Source organism: Mesocricetus auratus, unplaced genomic scaffold (genome assembly GCF_017639785.1).
Source record: "Mesocricetus auratus isolate SY011 unplaced genomic scaffold, BCM_Maur_2.0 Super-Scaffold_100011, whole genome shotgun sequence".
NCBI lineage: Eukaryota > Metazoa > Chordata > Mammalia > Rodentia > Cricetidae > Mesocricetus > Mesocricetus auratus.
The window spans coordinates 75,600,638-75,622,694 of record NW_024429195.1 but is presented as its reverse complement, the minus strand read 5'-3'; the positions used below and the strand labels follow the sequence as shown (position 1 = coordinate 75,622,694).

Sequence of the window (22,057 nt, the reverse complement as noted above, 5' to 3'; positions counted from 1 at the left end):
TATATAAGCATACACATAACACTTAGACCTGTTTTGTTTATTCACCCTCTTCTTCTCATTAATTTTCTGTACATAATTCTGTAGATGGAATGAATGCCTGCCCTAGTACCTGCTTCCCCTAGTCCCCCGGGAAAGACAGGTTTCCTATTTATTTACTTTCATATTTATTTTGAAATTTGCTTCAGGGAATGGTACGAAGGGAACAGAGTCTAAGGTATGTTGTTCTGTCTAGCAAGCCACAGAAGGAAAGAATTCCTCCCATCACCTTAGAAAGAACCTACAATGTTTGCGTTCCTATCTTTGTTATATGTTTCATTTAATTTCTTGACCTCCCTAAAAGCAAGCCAAAGAATGTTAATTAATCAACACAACACCAAACTTGTCCTCTGGAAATGAAAACTATATACCTTCAGTACAGTGCTGTCTCTATTATCTCAAAAGAACTATTTTAGTGGGGACTTTATTCCTTGGTTATGTGAGTGTTGAGACAGTAGGCTTTCATATTAGGTACATTGCAAATAAAATGAGTTCAGTTCTTATGGGTATATTATTAATACATTCTATTTAATTTTGGTGAAATGAAAAATACAAAAAAGTAGAGGCAGCAACACTTATAATTGTATTTTTTATCTATTTCCCATCTGGGTATAACCGAAGGCCTCTGCTGTAAATATTAAAAGTAAGTACATTGAGTACATGACCATCTATGAGTTGTATAGGTGGATCTTGAGGTAGATCTCAGCTTCCTGAGGAACTGCCCCACCGATCTCCACAGTGGGTGTACCACTCTTATTAGCAATGAATTCGTGTTTCCTTTTCCCTACATCTTCACCAGCATGTGTTGTCATTTGTTGTATTGTTCTTTAGCATTCTGACCTGTGTACAATTAAATCTCAACGTAGTTTTGATTTTCATTTCTCTGATGGCTAAGGGTGTTGCGCATCTCTTTAAGTGCTTCTCATCCAGTTGTGTTTCGTCTTTTGAGAACTGTTTGCCTAGTTGTATAAGCCATTTTTTAATTAGATTATTTGTTTTCTTGATTTTCAGGCTTTGTATTTCCTATATGTTTTAGATAGCAAACCTCTATCAGATGTATGATTAGTGAGGATCTTTTCCCATTAGATAAGGGGGTGGGAACAATGTAGGAGAAAATGGGGAAGGGAAAAACACTATCAGAAAATGCTGCATGAAAACTTTTTTACTAATTACACATATAATGTAAAAAATGTTTTATCATTCAATTCTTTAAAAAGTTGCTTTGACATTTTATTTTTTGAGTAATTTCATTTTATTCTACTTGAAGAAGATACCAATTTATGGTGATTTATAATAGAAACAAAAGGGGAAAAACAAATGCAGTAAAATGTCCTTCCTAAGAATTCCAATACCCAGAATGGCAAGAGAGGTTTCAGAGTAACCTTGTGTATTCCAGCTCTTCCACAATGAGCAAGGTGGACAAGTGACTTAAATGTTCAGTGACCTCACCTGTTGTATACACAAAGGATATTTGTGTTCAGAGTCTTGGTATATACTTTAAAAGCACTGGTCTTAACATCCTTTTCCTCAATTGTACAACAGATAATAATACAAAAGTAACAGATTAGATTAGGAACTTAGACAACTTGTAAAAACTGGTCCCTATTTAGTGCCCGGTAACACCCCAGATTAGCTATTATTATTTTTATTATTGAACAATGGTATTATTATATGTGTCTCATATATAGCAAGTATCCAGTAGACATCCACATTCATCTTCCTCATTTGTGCAGGACATTTTGAAAATAGCATGTTTGCTGCTTTAATGTAAACTTCAGAGTGATCTGGGCTCCGAACCTGGGCAAGCGATACAGGATGCTATGGACCCTGGTGTACTCATCTGTTCACACTTGGACATTTGTCCTGTCTTCCTCTGAGGATATTCTCCTCTTGGATGTCTGTGTACTAAGTAAAGGAATCAGAGGGTAGCCACTGGCATCTACCTTACAAGATACCACAGGAGAGTGCTATTCTGTGCCATGTGGGGAATTTAAACTGAGATAACGCTATCCAGTCTTTCTTTTTTCTTTTCTTTTCTTTCCTTTCCTTTTCTTTTCTTTTTAACAAACTACCCAATACACTGCATCTCTCCAAACCCTTTCATAGAACAAAACGACTGGAGAGGGTAGTTGATATAGAAAAAGAATTTTTTTGAGCCAGGGTCATACTGTGTAGTCCTAACTAGACTGAAATTCACTCTGTAGACTAGACTGGCCTTGATCTCACAAAGACCCACCTCCTTCTGCCTCCCAAGTGCTGGAATCAAAGGCTATTTATCACCTTTTAAGAGATTGAGAGTAATGTCTGTACCATGTTGGTGTTTACAAAATGCAGTGATCTGATTGATTCTTGCAAACTATGGGCAGACCCTTTTATTCAAACCCCATGGATTAAACAAGGCAGTTAGTAAAACCGGATAGGATTATCACTCTTTAAATCCCCCCTCCTCTATTGACTGGGAGGGCTTTTTGGTGGCATCCTGTATCATGGCTACCTTAGAATTCTTTATGTACTGCACATACATCCAAGAGAAATTACAAGACTCTCGAAACATGAACCTCTGGTGAGCGGTACCTTAAACTGTAATTCTTCACATCTTAAATCTGCCTACAGGTTGCATAAAAGACAAAGAAGTATATTTCAAAAGATAGCATCAGAAATACCATCTGATGAATGGAAAGCTGTCATCCTTGAATACAAGGATCTTTGTTAGAGAAATACAATGAACAAGTAAGAAGGACTATAGGGAGGGGATATTGGTAGAAAAAAAGAAATATATATCCAAACAAGAAGAATAATATTGGGAAAACTGTTCAAAAGGCTCTAGCTTGTATCTAAGGCATAGCAAGATTCAAAGCCCACAGTAAGAAATGAAAAGTGGGGTTTAAAAAAATGGAAGTGCTGACAGGCATTCCTAAATGGCCCCAGGCATAGAGAGAGGCTGCCTTTGAGGATGTGGGACAAACCCCACAGAGAGCCCCAGCAGGCACCTTCAGCAGCTGAACTAACCTCACCCCTTGGCCCAGTTAACCATCCCGACTCTGGGGAGCACTCCAGAGGGCAGGCAAAGACTGCACAGTCAGAATAATTTCTCCAACTGCTGCCTGTGCCCACAATCTCCTTGGCTCAGTATTTGATCCCTGATAAGAGGTCAGTGACCTTTCTAAGGGCAGTACAGCAAATGCTTTCAGTCATCCACACCTTTATGTGGGTGAACTGCAGGTTCTCACTTGAAAGACTCAGCCAGCACAGAGGGACAGGGAGGCAGGGCATTGGGTATTGCGGCTGAATAAGACAAGGGCGCAGCTGCTCAATGGACGATGCCAATGCTGACGGCAAGCAGTGTCTTCTCACGACTCCTCCTGAAGACCAGCCAGCATGCTTTGAATAATAATGTGTTATGTTGAACAATGTGTATATGGGTTGCATGTGTGCATACAGTCACACAATAAATGCTAGCTACATGGAAGATGATTATTGATGTTTCTGATCTTTTGCCATACATTAAGTATGGTTTTTAGATGCACTACACTATTTTATTTCTATGAGAGTGATGGTGAATATCCTTATTTTATAAGTAAGGAAGCAGGTTTAAAAATTCTTTACAGTGCTAATGAGTAGAATAGGGATTCAAACTATTCAAGTCAATTCTAGTCTAACCAGCACATGTGTGCACTAACATGAGCAACGTTCTCTCTAAGTCTCTGTCTCTCTCTGTCTCTGTCTCTCTCTCACACATACACACACATGCACACACAGAGATACTCATATGCACATACAGACACAAACACACATATGCACACACAGATATGCACATACATACACACAGATACACACACATATGAACACACACACACCAGCATTCTAGTCCCATACCAAGGAAACCAGAATCCCCTATACCAAGTTTCTATTCTTCTGGTTCAATGCAATCCATGTACACCAAATCTGAACCAAGAAATACAATGTAGCAGTCAATCTTCAGAGAAAAACATGAAAAGAAAATAGAACCTTGGAGTGTGCAATGCTTGTCAAAGACAGTGATGGGAACTAAGAAGTTTCCCTATATATCTAAACTGCTGACAACTTCCTAAAGCCCAAATGAATTGATTTGGGTTCAGAAAAATTTTGCAAATTCACAAAGAACTCATTGCTACTTTCTGAGAAAAATCACCTAAGTCATCAAGATAGAAAAAGTAGGTTCACGTCTGTGACCATCATTTGCAAGCCTCCCACCATCTGCCCATTCATGTGTCACAACTCCAGGTTTCTCCAGTATGTGTTTTATTAAACCTGAATGAAGTGCATGATGCACATGCTAGGATGCTGGATATGTGATGAAACATTAGAGACATCCAACAAAGGTCTAGCAGGGTTCAGAGGGGGAGATATGGCGAGCCTATTTCAAATACCAGCTCTACTCAATCAGAAGCACATTGAAATATTTTTTAAACAATGAAGTACACACAATACAACTATAATAGGAGGCAAAAATGTGTATCTCTAAAATAAAACTCAAGCTTTGAATTTAACATGTCTCTCTTTGGGGCAACATCCCTATATTCTGAGGTCTCCCTCCCCTGCTGTTTTCATGCTGAGAGATGTGCACAGCTCACGAAAGCATGGGTGCATATATTTGTCCTGCATCATGGACTACTGGGATTAACAATTAGAAAAGAGCCAGATCGAGGTGGACTGTTATCTTTATGCAACATTAGAAAGCAATGGTCCATCTTTTTAGCTTCAAGTTCATTAAAAGCTCATCAGCCTAACAGGCCCTAAGGAGCCACAGCAGCTGAAGGGTACTTCTTCCCTCCGTTACTCGTTCTCATGACAGATATGAAAGGATCTGCACTTTATTCAGCGATTTGATCCCAAAAGAGGACATCTTTCTGGTAGTTTTATTTAACAAACTAGAATATTAGTACTAATAATAAAATCTGTTGTGAAAGATTGCCTTTCTGTTCTACCACTCAAAAGCTTGCCCTCATATCTATTATTTTGAAAGGTAAAACGCATCAAAAGAGCAAATGTTGAGGCCTCTTCCTGGTAGCAGAAAGTGAATCCACCTTGTGCTCTAGGGTGCAGTAGAGCTGGTCTTACTGCCTTCTGAAGGGATCAATATCCAAGGTGGTATTGCTATAGGCAAGTAGAAAAGTAACTCTGAAAAACTTTTTAACTTATTGATCCTGAACCTTACTTTAGAAAACAAATGAGTATGCAGCACTCCTTGTGAATCCTATAGGACATTTATAAACGGAAAATCTTTGTCAGCCTTGACAAATTGGCTAGAGGAGCTGTCCAACTGCTGAACAGAAGGGACCACATACCTTTGACAAGATTCTAGGCATAGTCACAGTGTGGGAATCCACTTTTCAATTCATAATTTGTCTTATAAAACTTCAAAGAAAGGCTCTGACATTTTTCCACTGCATTCTTTGTTAGGATATGACCTAATCAGAAGAGAAATATCTATGGGACACTCAGAGAATGCAACACAAAATGCCAGTCAAACACCAAGTTAAGATAGCATGTACACGTAGGTGTGAACTCCTGCAGAAGAAGTTTTGTAAAACAGACTTTGATAACTGTGTAACTGGTCACGAGCTAGGGAACTTTGGATTCATTCACAGTGAGTAATGCTCTCATCACATTAATCTGAGATAGCTCAGAACTTCAGTCCTGCCACATAAATGTGACAGCACTACACTCATTTGTCCCACATGACTCATATATAAAGATATAACCTTCCTTAAAAATGTGATCAGCACCAATACAAACTGATGTTATTATCCAAATTTTACCAATCATTGGAAAATTCCCTTGATCTACTGCTGCTCAGGGAGAAAAGCCAATTTGTTTTGTCCCAAAAATTCCCATCTGCATGAACTTGGAGGTGTTTAGCATGGCAGAGTGAAAGGTCATATGGTCAAAGATGAATATATGATTTTCTTTGTGATGTTTGCTTGATTAAGTGAGTTTCACTCCTATGGAAGGTAGCCATTTAAGAAATCCTAATCAAGTTAGCCGAACACAGTGAAATTGAACCCCAACGTCTCACTCTTATAGATCAAACAATATTACACATTATATACAGATATACATATGCAATGAACACTTTTACTCAACACGTTTAGTTTCTAATAACCCAAGAATTATAAGAACACTTTGCAATTCTTCCACTATATTCTGTTTAGGTGGTGGTAGGACGGAAGCAGACCGAATGCATACTGTGTAGAAGGGGGCACCCATTTGAGTTGACAAAATCTACCACAGTGATCCTTAAAAGTGTAATTTCCATATCCTGTAATCAGGAGTTGCCAGGCATTTGATTAAATACCCCAGGCATTTGATCCCCAACCTACTTCCTTTTCTCCCCCTGACAGGCAAGCAGGGAAAAGTTAAACCAAAAACCTGAAGAAACAAAATGTGTATTCTAATACAGAAATGCTTTTACCTGCCATCCTGCTGTGAATGAAATGGGCCAAGCTCTCAGAATGTTTGTCAGCTTAACTCGCAGTTGGTGGCACTGTGAAAATGTAGCCAAGCAGCCTTATTGCTGCTTCTGTCCTTTAACTGCCAATTGGAATACAATAGAAGCATCAAGGAGAAACAGAAGAGAGGGGAGTCCAGAAAGACCCCAAAGGATGATGAGAAACAAGCAAAGAAAACGTTTCTAAATCAAAGACATGCTTTTGCTATGTTAGCATCTCAGACAGCTTGCACAACAAAAATGAATATGCCTCAACAAATTGCCACTTCACTTCCCCCAAATCATTTAGGAAACATTCAACTTGAAAAACTCATAAGACATGCTTAACCTTAATCTAGAAGGAAAGTGACTGCATCATATTGATTAGACATAGATACAAATATTCAATATCTTATAAGAGATTCCAATTTAATTTTTTGATAGACATAAAAATGTTTTCAGTTTGGTCCATATAATATGCAGGCCAAGTGAAGAGGATAGATACTGATGTATTCTGAATTGTGTACATGAGTGTCTGGAACTGTATCCATGTTTAACTCCTGCATCATCTCACCCTTTGTGGTTTACATTTTATTCTTATAAAGACATTCCATTGTTGCAATAATATTCACATGGTTTCACTCATCTCAAAAATCTTTTTTTTCCCATTTTAACCTTAGAGCACTTGAAAATTGCTATTGTTTTTGTTCACTTCAAATAATTTACATACCAGTCATTAAACCTCAGCAAGGAATAGAAAATAGCATGCCCTTTCCCCCAAAGAGCTATAATGTATACCATTTATACTGTATTTATATACCTTGCATGATATTCTGAGCTATAAGCTAAAGAAGATAGAAAATGGTAAAAATGATTTGATTTATATATAAACATAATCATTAAAGAGACTAGTTTTAAACATCTTAAAATAGTCACAGTTCAGACAAAGCATATAAAGCATGATGGGTCACTGATGAAATCAAATGCTGTTTCATGGCACTTGATAAAATCTTACCGCATCAAATGGGAAATCAAAAGGTTTACACTTTCATTTGCTTTGTGTAAAGTTCTGCGCCCTTCCAGTAAGCTGTCAAGCACAGAACAGTGATATGGGGTACAATCAGTGTCAGGATACTGTCTAGGTGATCCAGTCTGAGTGAAGATGTATACACAGTCTTTAGTGTTTCAGCCAATTGAAAAATTTAAACTAAGGAAAAGAGGATAAGACTGTTTTTACTGGCCAATTTAAAAAAAATCAATACCATCTGGGAGGTGTTGGTGCACACCTTTAATCCCAGCACTCAAGAGGCAGAGGCAGGTGGGTCTCTATGAGTTTGAGGCCAGCCTGTTCTACAGAGCAAGTTTCAGGACAGATAAGGTAACCCAGAGAAACCCTCCCTCAAGAAACAAAGAAACAAAAACAAAGGAACAAAAATCAACAAAAAAATCCATCACATTTATTGCTATGAACTGGTAGGACTTTTGTATTTTGACATGTTATAATCAGTTTCTGATTGCACAAATGTGTATAATTCAAATATATCTCTTTGTAGCCAGATTAAAGTGGCAATTTGGCCCATTTTCTGCTTTTAAGCCTGAACAATCTCTGAATCATCAACTCTGCTCAAATTTATTATAAAAATTTTCCTGTACCACTTCCCATGAGGAAGACAACACTACAGAACCCAGGTCCCATGACAGAATACACTAATACCACCAGGGACAGGTGAGCATGCAATCGTGTAAGTCAGCAGTTTAATTGCTTCAATTTTGCTTTGCTTAGAAAACAAGTTGCATATTCTCCATCATAACTTGCAAAAAATATACACCACATTGAGAGCAGGTTCCACTAGTATACAACATTCTCTACTTCTTGTAGTCAATTCACAATAAATCTCTTACCTTGTCGAGAGATGGAAGAGCAGCAGGATCATAATAGAATGAGTGATGTGTAAAATGTTCTTCAGTTGACTTCCCACGGGATTTATACTTCCCAAACCAGGAACACCTCTGCCTGTGCAGATGGAATGCTAAGCAATGTAGTATAACAACCAAGGAGTTAGGAATCGCTTCTTGTTTTATTTTTTTTCCTTTTTCTTTCAACACAGATATCTAGAAGACACTGTAACATAGTACACAAGCGAGTATGCATCTAGAAGCCACGGTACAAATTAGATGGGAAATACAGTTTAAGCATGAAGGTTCATCATTGGCTTCTGTTTTTAAGTCTGATGATGTAGATAATGGGGTTGTTTTCCTTAGAAATGGACAGGTTATTGTATTCATGCCAGGGATTAAAGAGGGAGAGTTTCATATTAGATGGTACAAATATTCCACCAAAAACTTTTCAGCTGAATCTGAGCTACAGATTAAGGGTCAAACAATTATGTTTTTAAATAAAATGCACCAAGGATACTTTTTAAAAAAGCAAATCTAAGAAAACCAAATGAGACCAACTTCTATGCTCACATTCTCATTGAATTTCCACACTTATTTATTTGGCGAAGTTACTGCATTTTTTTTTGGAAGTAAAGGGTCATGTCACACTTGTTTTCAATCTAAATTTAGTCTCTGTTCCTTGGGCCATATTTCCTTATACATGAGAAAGAAAATCAATGCCCCTACTCACCTTTGGAAGAATTTCACTGCCAAGTCTCCACGGTTCTGTGGGATCCAATAATCCGTGGCTCAGCATCGATTTTTCTGTGACACCTGTAGAAACAGCCTCTCCTTCCTTTCCAACAAAATACAGCGACAAAGACTGTGTAGCTTCTGAACAAATTAAGCGTATAGGCTATTAAGCATAACTTAATCTTCTAAAGAGGCATGGTTTATATTTTCTGAAGCTGTTAATGTTGCTTGCTTTTTTCTGAACCACTTAACCACCTTTTAAAGATAATGTGAACATCTATTTTGAAGAGAATTTGAAGGTAATATTTTTCTTAGGTTTCTCACAGTTAATTCATATCACCAACAACACTTATTTTTTCCCCTGAGGAAATAGACAAATGATAAAAAATATCAAATTTCAAGTCTCAATTTTTTAACATAGTTCCAACATCAAGTAGTTTTTTAACATATGAAAAACTGCCATCATGGTTTTAAAATGTAAAACTTGGAAGCTTGGTGAGATACAAAGAGTCTGGGAAAACCTGGTTTGGAGTATGTCAAGTCCTAGCAGAGAATGGTTCAGTTGGGGGTATGTTTTAATGGTTAAGTCACCACCTTTCCCACTTTCCTTGGTGGGTCTAAGTGCAAGAAAAGAAAAACACAGACAACAATTCATGTTTCTAGCATCCTTCACACACCTGATTTAAATCTCAGAGGTATCTCAATGGCCCTGGGCAGACTTCTCTGGGCATGTCTGCAAACATTCCCTGCAGCCATCCAGTGCAGGGCACAGTGGTTGCTGTTCATAAACCACTTCGTCACTGACTCCATTAGCCTGTGAATCTGCAAAATAAAAGTGCAGTGTTAACAGAGGCATGCCCTCTGTGTTTGTTATCCCCAATAAAATAGAGTGGGGACAGCACAAGGCAGGTTGGTTCTCATGAGATAGGTGACATCTTGGTTAAAAACGACATGGCCAGGCAGCACTCTGACAGGTTTAGTGCTACGACCTGACAGATATAAGCCTGCACAAACCTCCCTGACACACATAGTTAAGCTCACATGAAACCTTTGATTTGATAGCCCCTTGATTAGCTTTTGCAACACTCAGCACTACCCCACTGGAGTTCGTTATAAATTACACTACTCATCACATTATCGTCAATTTAGAATCCATTTTAGTAGAAATGCAGTCATTTCAACCATTCATCAAACCTGTGCACAATTTTCAGTTAAAGTATTAGATCAATCCACACTCCAGTTCTCAAGGGAGAAGTTCCATTGTTTATCAGGCCATGTCTACACTGGCTGAGCAAAGCGCTCTGTTCAGAAGGAGAAGCGCCTTTGGCAGCTAGAGTCCACATAGCTGACCCATGGATGATCATGAGGCGCTCCTTCACCTGATTACCCACGTGTAATGCAATCCCTAAGCATCACAGGAGGATGACTCTGGACAACAAAAAGTAAGACATAATTGTTGTTCTAATTTATATATTCAAGGAACTGGAAGAACATCTGACACAAATGATGACTATCTGTATGGAAACAATTCATGGCTCCATAGTGAGCTTGATCTTGCTCCTTTCTAAGCAAGACAACAGTGACACCATCTTTCCTAATTAGTTAGGATTAAGTTCAAAACCCTACCTCCTAATTTACACAGGAAAATCGTTCACAAAAGACAATTTTGTTCTTAAGACAAAAGAAAGAAATGGGACCAGAGTGGTCAGTATTTTACACTCCTATGACTTGTATTGTCAAGAATTAGTATCAAGTGTGGCTGGATTCTATTCTAGTGATGGAGCAGCCTAGAATTGTCCTGAGTGCTGAGATTCTTTCAACCATTTTTAGAAGAAAAAGAGCTTTAGCAGAACTGGTCTACTAATAGCTATAAAATTATAGCCTTCCCCTTTCACCCACACAAACACAGTCCACCCCATGACATAACATATATAACACACATCACCCTTGGAATTTTGCCAGCCTTTCCCATTGGTGAACTGGCATGGTTGGGCCAAACTACCTTAAAGGAATCAAGTCTGCCTTACCCCACGAAAGCCCTCAAAAGGGCTTCCCAGAATCCAGTGTGATTCTTTGGCGAAAACAAATGTGAAGACTTATATGTATGGAAATCAATCTGATCTGTAAGCTATCATATATCCTCCAGTATCTTCCCAAGATGAATTGCCGAGACAAAATGCTACGTCTTGGCTTCCTAATCACTTGACCTTCATAGATAGGAATATTTCCTACTTTTTGATGTGTAAAGATTCAGAATTTTGTGTGTGTGTGCATGTGTGTGTGTGTATGTGTGTGTATGTGTGTGTGTGTATGTGTGTGTGTATGTGTGTGTGTGTGTGTGTGTGTGTGTGTACATCCACGTCTGCTCACCTATAGTTGTACAGAGGTTAGAGGTTAATACTGGATACCTTCCTTGCTCACTCTCCACCTTAGTTTTTGAGAGATGGTTTCTCCCTGAACTTGGAGCTTACTCACTTGACTAGATCCCTGGCCAGCAGTCTCAGAGGGTCCCCCTGTCTCTGCCTCCCAATCACTGGGATTTCAGGCACACAATCCACATGAGCTTTCAATATGATCTGGGGATCTGAACTTGGGTATTCACACTCATATGCATAGCAAGCACTTTGTTGGCTGAATCATCTGCCCAGATCAAGATTCACATTTTCAAAATAAATTTTCAGTCTCTCTAATTTTAGTTTGAGAACCAGGTGATTTATATGTTACGCTAAATCTCCTTTAACCAGGAGCAAAATTATAATTTCACCCAGTGGTTGATCAGCTTTTCACTTACCATTACAATGAGGTAAAGTCAGAGAGTTCTAGACCAGTGGTTCTAAGCCTTCCCAATGTTTGACCCTTTAATACAGTTCCTCATGCTGTGGTACCCCAAACATAAAATTATTTCGTTGCCACTTCATAACTGTAATTTTGTTACTGTTATGAATTGTAATGTCAGTATCTGATATGTAGGATGTCTGTAACTTCTGTGGGGGTCACTGTCAAAGTCACTGAAGTATATCTAGCAGTAGTTGCATTGTGCTCTGTTATATAAAATCCGGAGAGCTTCTAAACACGTAAAACCTCTAATACTTCGGTACTGTCTCGATGTCTTCTGAGCAGATCATGAGGATGACAAGAAAGCAAACCATCGGTACAGTGTGCTTAACTCTGTAGTAGGCACCATTCCAAATCTGCATCACTGACCTCTTTAACCCACGACAAATGGGCACAATTACACTCACTATGCAGACGAGGCAGAATCACAGAAGCAGAATGCCATTTTCCTGGGATCATGTAGCTTTCATGTGGTGGTACTGGGATTTTAATGCAGGCGGCTGGACTTCTGCAGGGCCTAGGCTTACACTCAAAGAAATGTACGTGTCTGAGCCATGTATGGGTCACTACACTGCAAGCTCTCCATTCCCAGAGACTTGGATTTCTTTACATTGGTTTTTTTTTCTATCTGAATGAAATTAATTGACTTGGAACTAAACTTAACTCTGATCTGCCCTGACCACAAGGCTTATTTGTCTTTTTCTCATTCATGTAAAAATGACTAAATGGAACCTTAAGGAAGACCATTGATCTAAACATCACCTATGGAATCAGGCCCCATGAGGTTGTATTCTGGCTCTATCTTTACAAATTGGACGTGTTATTTTATCTCTTCATGAATTGGTCTCCTTGCCCACACAATACAAATAAATATAACTCTAATGTGAATTAATCTGTGCTCAATGCTTAAGCCGGTGCAAGGCACATTGGAGAACACTTAGTTTATGTACATTAGTCACCAGTTGGGATGACAATCAAATGCTGTCCTTGGATGAGAAAGCAGTGCACATTTTAGAAAATGCAGGTGTGGACACAGGGAACTCTTTTAGCACAGGCATAACATGGCTTTAAAATTTGTATTCTCATCCATAGTAATTTTATTCTGTGTCCTTTTGCAGGGACATAAGCATATCATGGAATATGTTAGAATTACCTAATGGTACCAGGTAATCTCACAAGCCAGAGAAAGCAGTGTCAATAATGGAAGGGAAGTTTCAAGGTGCTGTGACAAGATGGCTGACTTAATTATTTTCTTATATCAGAAGCCAGATTTCAACACTTAGTCATACAAGTCCATTTGGTCCGGACAGTGGTGACACACTTTTAACAACTATTCAGTTTGAGACTGGGGCAATTCTCTGTGTGTGCCTCATTCCTATTTCTACCTTTTCAGCTTTCCTTCTTGAAACCCTAAGACAGTGATTCTCAACCTTCCTAATCTTGCAAACCATTAACACAGTTCCACATGTTATGAACCCCTCAACCATTTAAAACTATTTTGTTGCTACTTCATAACTGTAATTTTTCTACTGTTATGAGTTATAATGCAAATTTTGAGAGAAGTTTGTTAGAGGGATCATGACCCACAGATTGAGAACCACTGCCTTAAGTGCTTAGACTTGTTTGGGACCACATTGGTGTCTTACAAAAGGCTGCACAGGAACCTAAAAAAATGCATATCCCAAAGTAAGAGTAATAAAAGTTTTAGGAGAAACTGGCAGGTTTGGTGCCCATTTGCATGGCACTGTACAGTAAGTAAGCCACAGAGGAAATGGAATGAAATAAAACTTCTTTCATTGGGTTCTAAAACAGACATCACCACTGGGGAGCACGAACATCTCAGAGGCTCATCAGGAGACTCAAAGAGAAGCTATTCTGGGTCACTCCCACAGGATGCACTGGGCTACCTATGTGGCCTGCATGAGACAACCAATTTCTGGTATCTAAGAGGCTGACAGTGAAAGGCCCCTCTAATTTTGTCTGCCTCAGAGACCAGAAATTTTCTCGTATACCTGAGGGAAGGGGAACCTTGATGTACAAAGTAGCATCTTGGTCCAGAATGATGGCTTTGAACAGCCTCATCCGAGATAAGGATAGAAAAATTGATGGTGCAACAAAGGCCATCCAGTCTCTGTTTGGATCCTCCAGGAGTGTCTGCACAAGTTCCTCCTCACCACTGTCTAGGCCTCTCCACAAATAGAAGGGACCTGTCACCTCATGTTCTAGGAGACTCTCCTTGTGAAATGAGGTCAACCTCTGGTTTTCTAGATGAGGATGGTTTGTCCCCATGGTAGCCAGATGCCAATCATGGACAGTTCTAAAATTAGAACACTTGGGAGGTCAAGACTGGCTGATATCTTAGAAAAACATCAAATTTTCCAGTATCAACTCAATACAAATATCTTAAAATAGCAAGAGATGACAGCATAATCCACAGAGAAGCAGCTATAGAACAGAAGTAGCTGGTGGGCAACCAAGAAGACATGTAGAATAAGAGGTTGAGTCATCCAAGCTGGCCTTGTGCTTGTAAGGTTAGCCATCTGCACAGACAAAAGCTACCATTTTTTCAGCTCTGAGATGATGTGAGCTGAGACTCTAGCTTTTTACCTCTGGACATCACTGGACAAGGCACAGTCTGCTTTTATTATTATTTTAGAAATCACTGCTACATGCAGCTTGCAACTGAGGGGACTTCATGAATCTTCTTTCCAGTGTCCTCTTTCCTCACCCCAGTCTCACGAGACTGTTAAATGTGCTGCTCAGATTTTCTTACCAAAAATGTATAGATCTTACTTTCTTTCAGAATTTTCTCCTTTTTCTTATTACTCCATAGATGGAAACCATGGAAAGCCATTAACAAAGTTTAACCTGTCATTTGTTTTAAATATTCTATTTGTTCACCATGTAACAGTTTCAGAATAGCTGCTACAAATACCAAATGTATGCATGTCCCTAGGTGTTTGGATGTGTGTGTGTGTGTGTGTGTGTGTGTGTGTGTGTGTTCCTGTATGTACACGTGGGAACCTAAAGACATCTAAAGTCATTCCTCAGGTACAAACACCAACTCTCTCATTGGCCTTGAACTCCTGAAGTAGATGAATTTGGTTCACTAGTTGAACTCCACAGTTCCTCTCCTCCACAGTGTGACTATAATCGAGTGCCACCATATCCAGCTTCATTTTTCCAAGCATGGGTTCTGGGGATGGAAAAAAGGTCTTCATGCTTGCAAAGCAATGACTTTAGTGACTGAACTATCTCCCCAACCTGCCAAAAAGAAACATTAAAAGATAACAGAGGGGGGCAAAGAAGGCTCTGCTTACCTATGGCCCCCCTCCCTTGACACTCTATGGACCAGTTGTCATTTCTCATTATCCATTTTTTTATGATTCCACACGCAAATTCAACCCAGGTGATTTGGTTCTTAACAAAGTGAATGTGAATTAATTCTGTTCATACATTTTAATGAGACAACACTTCAGCAGCTCTCAGACATTCCCGATGCAAAAGTCACCACTTTGGGTGCTGACTTAAGAACTCTTGCTTGTTTAGGCTCTGTTAGTTTTCCACGAGGAAACCATTTTCAGGGGAGCAAGGTCAGGGGAGGGGGAAGAGATGACTCGGCTGCCAAGTGTCCCACATCTTCACTCCAATGACACTGCCACACATCTCGCATTCTCCATTGTTCTAAGTTTGTTTTAAAAAGTCTTATATAATGTGACATCAAGCTTGATCTTGCCATTTTGCCTGATTGTTCAAGATTACACTCATCCAGAATGATGGCAGGATTCCTTTCAATTCTGTCTCTCTTCCTTTCTCATTAAATGGTAAAGTCATAGTTAAAGAATGATGATTTGGGGGGCCACTCACTCAATTCTTTAAAGACTGACATCATGTTGAAATTTCATCCCCTTAATCTTCTCCAACTCTATCCTGCTATACTTGACATGTCAGGAATAATTATAAGTGCTTAATAAATACAGCAGACATTTCTCTTTAGTATTCCTGAGCAGAGAAGCACAGTATTGCTTTGCTAGCAGCTTTCCACTAGCTGGCAATTTGCATGTGGAATCAGCCATCCCTCATGAGAAAGTAGAAGTATGCCCAGTGTTTTGGTTTCTCTAGCTGACTGTGGCTTCCCGGGGACCATTCGTTCCTTACACATAATTAATAACCCACACTCGACTTCCTCAGAGATGTCCCTCACCTTCTCATGTCACTGTGCAGATGAGCATGTTCAAGGCAATGACTTTGCTATGTCACTTTTTACTATCAGGACAGCTTGTTTAAAACTGGGTTCTGATTAGATTGAAAACCTGATCTGGAAGCCTGTGTTCAAAGTTATCTCTTATTTCACACTCCCCTGGAAGAGAGGGCACCGTCTGTTCTGTTCATCAGACAAAGGCAGAAAAATCTATTTTGTATCCAAGGTAAATGGAGAAGTCCTGTCCCAGTGTTTCCTTTCAATGCTTCCTATTCTCATACATGAATTTTAAAAAAGGTGATTACAAAAGGGCCCTGCTATGTCATGGTCTTGGTTCAACTAAGAAGAAACAAAACTGCCTCCACTGACTAATGCATTGGGTGAGCCTCTCCCAAGATGCGTGCACTGTACAGGAATATTGAAGACATCACTGGACACTGATGATAAAGATTACAACCAGGTGCCTCAACCTATGGTTCTTGCTTTATAATAACTCCTCTAACAGCTCCAGGAAAAAGAACAGCCAGGCTATATGAGAGAAACTCCAAGCATCAGTTCTGCAAGCCTAGTTTCTGATGTGCCTGTGGTTTGATGGAAAAAGTTTCTGACTTTTGTGTATAGAATTTTGTTTGCCTGTCACTTATTAGTTATTTGACTTTGAGCAACATATGTTTCCAGGGGCTAACTATATAGGATGCTGGAAATAATACCTCATGGGTCTTACATGATATCTGATTGTATATATGACACAGAAAGCATTAACTCATGATAAAGCATAATGATGCACATTCAACGTTGTTTCACTACAAGAAGGCTTATGGCTAATGAGCAAGGGAGTCAGGATGATTGGCATTAACAAGAAGTGTATGGGGAAAGTCCCCATATGATTTAAGTGAATGCAGAATTAAGGATATGACTTTCTTTTACAGAAATACTATTGTGAGAAACATTTAATCATATGAACACATCACATATATAGGGGACCGATTCTCAAGGAATGTTAAGGCAGTAAAATCCTTGAAGCTGTATATCAAAAAGACATAAATGAACACCCCTTAGTAATTAGGAGGTATTTCATTTTCTTATGGTACCTAAGGGTCATAATTATGGTTATCAGGGGCTAATTTACAAGAGAAATGGATGGGGCCCAAATGACTCTATGATATAAGTGAGAATAAAAATTTTGGAATTAATCCATACTATCCATTTTTAATGTTGTCACATCTCCATAAAAATAGCATGACCTCAATAATTTGCAGTTATCTGACCTCATGTTCTTAATGATTTGAATTATCTCTAAGTAGAAATTAACTGCAGTGTGCAAATTTCCACATATCACCAAGCAGGATGGCCAAACACTGCTCCTTCTGGAAGCTGCATAGGGCTGGTTTTCTACTGTGTCTATGATCTGAGGTGCCGGGTTTAGAAAGAGCAGCAGGAAGTCACTGCAGGGCTGGGGCACACGGAGGAACTAATAAGGTCTGTGCTGGCAGATTGACAGACTGTCAAAGGGTGAGATGAATTAACAGCCGAAGAGGGCTTTGTAAGTTATGTGGCCCTAGACACATGTAAGGTGTTATTGTTACTAATGATAACCTTAGTCATTTACAATGGGTAAGTTATATATAGCTGGAAAGGGAAGAGTTCTTTTTCAAACGATGACACATTTTTCCTTCGTCACTCGATTCTTGCTCTCTCAGCTTATCTCTCAGCCAGCCTGAGTGACACATTAGTCTATCCCCGTTTCCTTCTGTTTTTGTCATAGTTTGACACAGTTGAAATAGATGGGAAGATCTTGCAGAGAATAAGGCTGCAAGCAAATTCTGAAAAGTTAAAAATAACTGCCTCTGAAGATTGGAGTATAAAGGTGTGTGTAGGCAAAAGGCAAAGTGTTCTTTGTTTATGTGACTGGAAGCACATAGCAATTATTATAAGGATGGCAGAATATTCTCGAAGCTCAACATCTGTGCATATCTCCACTTGGATACCATTTTCACAACAATACAAGCCAGAATGATATCCATTAATGAGCTCAGCTGTTTGAATTGTCCCCTCGAATACACAAGCCTGCATACATGCCTAATGGTGAATGTATTGTTGTATAATTATAACCTATGCAGTTATAAAGAAATGCACACCAATGTCTACAGTATCATCAACAATCATTTTTGAACCACATAAACATAAAATTAGATTAATACAAGCAAACAATCATTTCCCCACCATAAGAAAGATGATTTTTTAAAAAAATGTTTTAAGCTGATTAATATGAACACATTTAGAATATTGTTATAAGCACAGGGCATACAGTCTACAATGCTCAAGCAGGAATGAGTAAAAGTATAAAATGGTAGCATAAAGGGGCAACATCCATAAACAGAATAGAGGCATTTAGAGAGATCCGCTGGTGTGGAATGATTGTATTGCCAATGTTAGGTGGGAATGAAAATCATAGAATATTAAATTAACATAGTTCCAGTTACATTTTACCTATATACAGACAAATATACATATGGAGAAGCATAAAATCTTAAAAATCAAAATGTTTAATTTGTATGTGGTGAGACAAGTTTGCAATCCCAGCACTTGAGGAACAGTCAGAAAGATCAGGAGTTCAAGATCATCCTAGGCTAATAGTGAACTTGAGGCCAGCCTGGGCTACATGAGAATCTAAAGAAAACAAAAAAATTAATCTGTGACCATCCTAGGCTAGATAGCGAGCTTGAGGGCAGCTTGGGCTACATGAGAGTCTAAAGAAAACAAAAAAATCAATCTGTGACTATCTAGGCTAGATAGTGAGCTTGAGGCCATCCTGGGCTACATGAGATTCTAAAGCAAAAGCAAATCCATCTGTTCAGAGCTGTTCTATCCTGGGAAAGAAGGGGAAGTGATGGGAGAAGAGCAGGAAGTAGTGGCAAGCAGCTCCTTTTTACTCTTTCAGTTTCACTGTGGACACTCCTAGTTTATAATTAATTTCTGAAATAATGCAAGAATTAGATGCCATATACTTGCACTCAGAGAACACTGAGTGTAACCTGAGTCGCCTGTAATCAGGCTTACAACCATCCCTGCTGGTCACACAGCTCTGCCAAGCAGATATTTGTATACAATAGTGATAGAAATAACACCTCTTACTCCCGGCCACTGACCCTTCACAAGATCTTCCAAAGCTCTGTCTGGGACATGATGTCCACGAGGACCTTCAGTCCAATGATTAGAATGTAACAGTAAATCCACCTTGCTCTAAACCCACATTCACAGCAAATGGAGTTTTTCTTCTCATTTGTAACTGGATGGGTTAAAGCACTAAGATAAAAACTGTGGACACTTTTTTTTAAACCACCACAAAAACACCAAATGCAAGGAAAGAAAGTCTTAAAATCCACCAGTTTTGATGGCTGGGAATCCAGTATGGGACTGATCAAGACCCCCTGAATGTGGGTGTCAGTGAGGAGGCCTAGGTAATCTATGGGGCCTTGAGTAGTAGATCAGTATTTATCCCTGGCATATAAATGGACTTTGGGTGCCCATCCCACAATGAGAGATGCAGTCTCACCCTGGACTCTTGGGGGAGGGTCTAGGCCCTGTCCTGGATGAAATGACAGACTATGGACACCCCCATGGAGGGACTCACCCTCCCTGGGGAAATGAGGAGATATTGGGGGGGGTTGGTGGGAGGGTGTGGGAGAAGGGGAGGGAAACAAAGAGGGACCTGGAAGTGAAATGTGAAGCAACCTCGTTTCTAATTTAAATTTAAAAAATAAAAATAAATTTAAAAAATCCATCAGTCTTTGTTAAACCTTAAGGAATTCAATGTTTTTATTGGGTGTATCCTAAAGTTTTACTCAGTGTAGAGTATCTGTAAGGTGGAATACTTATGTCTTCATTTTTAATATTTTAATATCTAAACAAAGGCTGCTAGTGTAAGCAGTGAGCTAAATGAGGAAGAGGTAATCCGCAACCACGAAGCCAGATACAGCGCACTGTCTGCCTGTGTAAATAAAGATTTATTGGGACACAGCTCTACTCATGTGTTTAGGCACCTCCCCTGCTTGCTTTAGAGCCACAGCAGAAATGGTGAGTCTTCACTGAAGGAATCTTGTTCTCCATGAAAGCTAAAATATTCACTACTTACACAGATTCCAATATGTTAATAAAATGTTGATGCTGTGGCCACAAAACAACAACAAAACCCCCTATGTGTCTAGTTAGTTTGTTGGTCTGCTCTTTGGGGTATTTGTTTTGAGAGGGACTTCTGATTGTGAGTTCTTAAGGCATGGGCACGAGCTTGTTTTCTCTGGTACACAGAGAAGCAGAAATAAAGAATAAATACATTATATTATAAAAGCAGAGAGAATGGAAGTTTGAACCTGAGTTTTGCTACTTTGTTTACATTCCTATTGGTCGTAGACCAACGTTTTAGATTGAGGGTACCAAAAAAGGCCTGGGTTGAAGGACTGCAATCCTAACGGGTGCTACTTAATGTGTCTGGAAGTGTTTCTAATATTGTGACTACTTCCCCAATTCCTGACTACTGCCCTAATTTTATCTTGAGAAGAACCCGGCCAAAAGAAAAATTATTATAATTGCTTAAGCTAAATTTTTGCAAACATTTGTGTGGATGGAGCCATGTACCGCCAACGATGCTTCGATTTCGTTCTGCCGGGCAAGTTGGCTGAGCTTGCTTGGCATTTCATTAACAAAAAATAAACCTTACTTCTCTTCCTGAGAAAATAGCATGTGTAGTATTTTGGGGACAGCAACACCCAGTGTGCTACTTTTTAGTATAAAAAATGTATTTCTGAAATGTGGAGGAATAAAGCTTTTAAAAGCCTTTCTCTGGCATGATATCTGGCCACCTTGGGAGATCCATGGTCTAGGTGTGTGACTGAATGAAAGTGTTAGAAAAACACCTTAAATCTTAAAAAATAAAAAGAAGTAATGCTTGAAACTATCAAGGGTACTAATATAGAATCCAGAAAAATAACTTCCTGTGACACTTTATTTATGATACTCTGTGCAAGCCAAAAGCTAGTCTTTTGGCATCCCAGAGAACAAGATATTGGTACCATGTAGTATATGTGCTTGGAAAGAAAGTAAAATAAAGATAATTGTAACATGTGACTTGCTTACTATTCTTTAGAGTGAGTGAAAAGAAAATTTAAAGGTAAATACATGTAAGCATTCTAAAATGATTATTTAGCAGTAGGGGAATGGGCAAACATTTTTCCGGTTCTGGGCTAGAAATACTTATTTAAGAAAATCTTAATCTTAGTGAAAGGAAGCAAGTTGCTCACAGCTGTCAACACAAACTGGAGAGTCATCTAGTTACTGCCCAGACTGGCTTAGGTGTTGTATATTGATAAGTCTTAGCACAGTTGGGAATGGAATGAAGGCATGGCACATAAAGGAGAGGCCCTCGAGAATGTGACCACAGTGTCAACTAGAAGAGAGCTAGAGATAAGGCAGCAGACAGAGATGAAAGGGGGACACACCACAGACAGCAAATGCACACAAACCATACCCACATGGGCAGGACCATACTGTTGCATATTGCTAGAGATACAAGTCTTTGGATTTGCCACAGCAGATCTGCTGTAGGTTCTGAGCTGGATGGACTTGACCCTAATGGGTCAGATGTTTAAATGGTTTAGATGTCCCAGCAGGAGACAAATCCCATGATGCAATAATTCTGAACTACAACTGGTGATGATAATTAATGATCATTATAAAGTGAATCAAGAAATATTTAGGACAGAAAATTAACTAATTCTAACCCTTGGTCTGCAGTACAAGACAAGAAAAATGGAAAAAAGGAGAGTGAATATGACTGTTGTCCCTCTACTTTTGATGAGTAGACAATATTGTCACAAGAGCAAACAGAA

At 39.1% G+C, this 22,057-nt stretch overlaps 1 long non-coding RNA gene across 3 annotated transcripts in view; it reads right to left on the bottom strand.

The window, feature by feature from the left end:
• LOC106020939 overlaps positions 1-22,057 on the bottom strand; it is a 92,100-nt gene that overhangs the window by 53,084 nt on the left and 16,959 nt on the right. Inside the window, exons 4-8 of one of the 3 annotated variants that reach the window (XR_005880531.1) lie at positions 9,814-9,958; positions 9,135-9,277; positions 8,408-8,627; positions 6,491-6,609; positions 5,364-5,486 (exon numbers count right to left, since the gene is read on the bottom strand). This is a non-coding gene — a long non-coding RNA (uncharacterized LOC106020939). Of the gene's footprint in view, positions 1-5,363; positions 5,487-6,490; positions 6,610-8,407; positions 9,278-9,813; positions 9,959-22,057 lie in introns of all 3 variants that reach the window. The other 2 variants (XR_005880532.1, XR_001196331.2) reach the window with 2 other exon arrangements.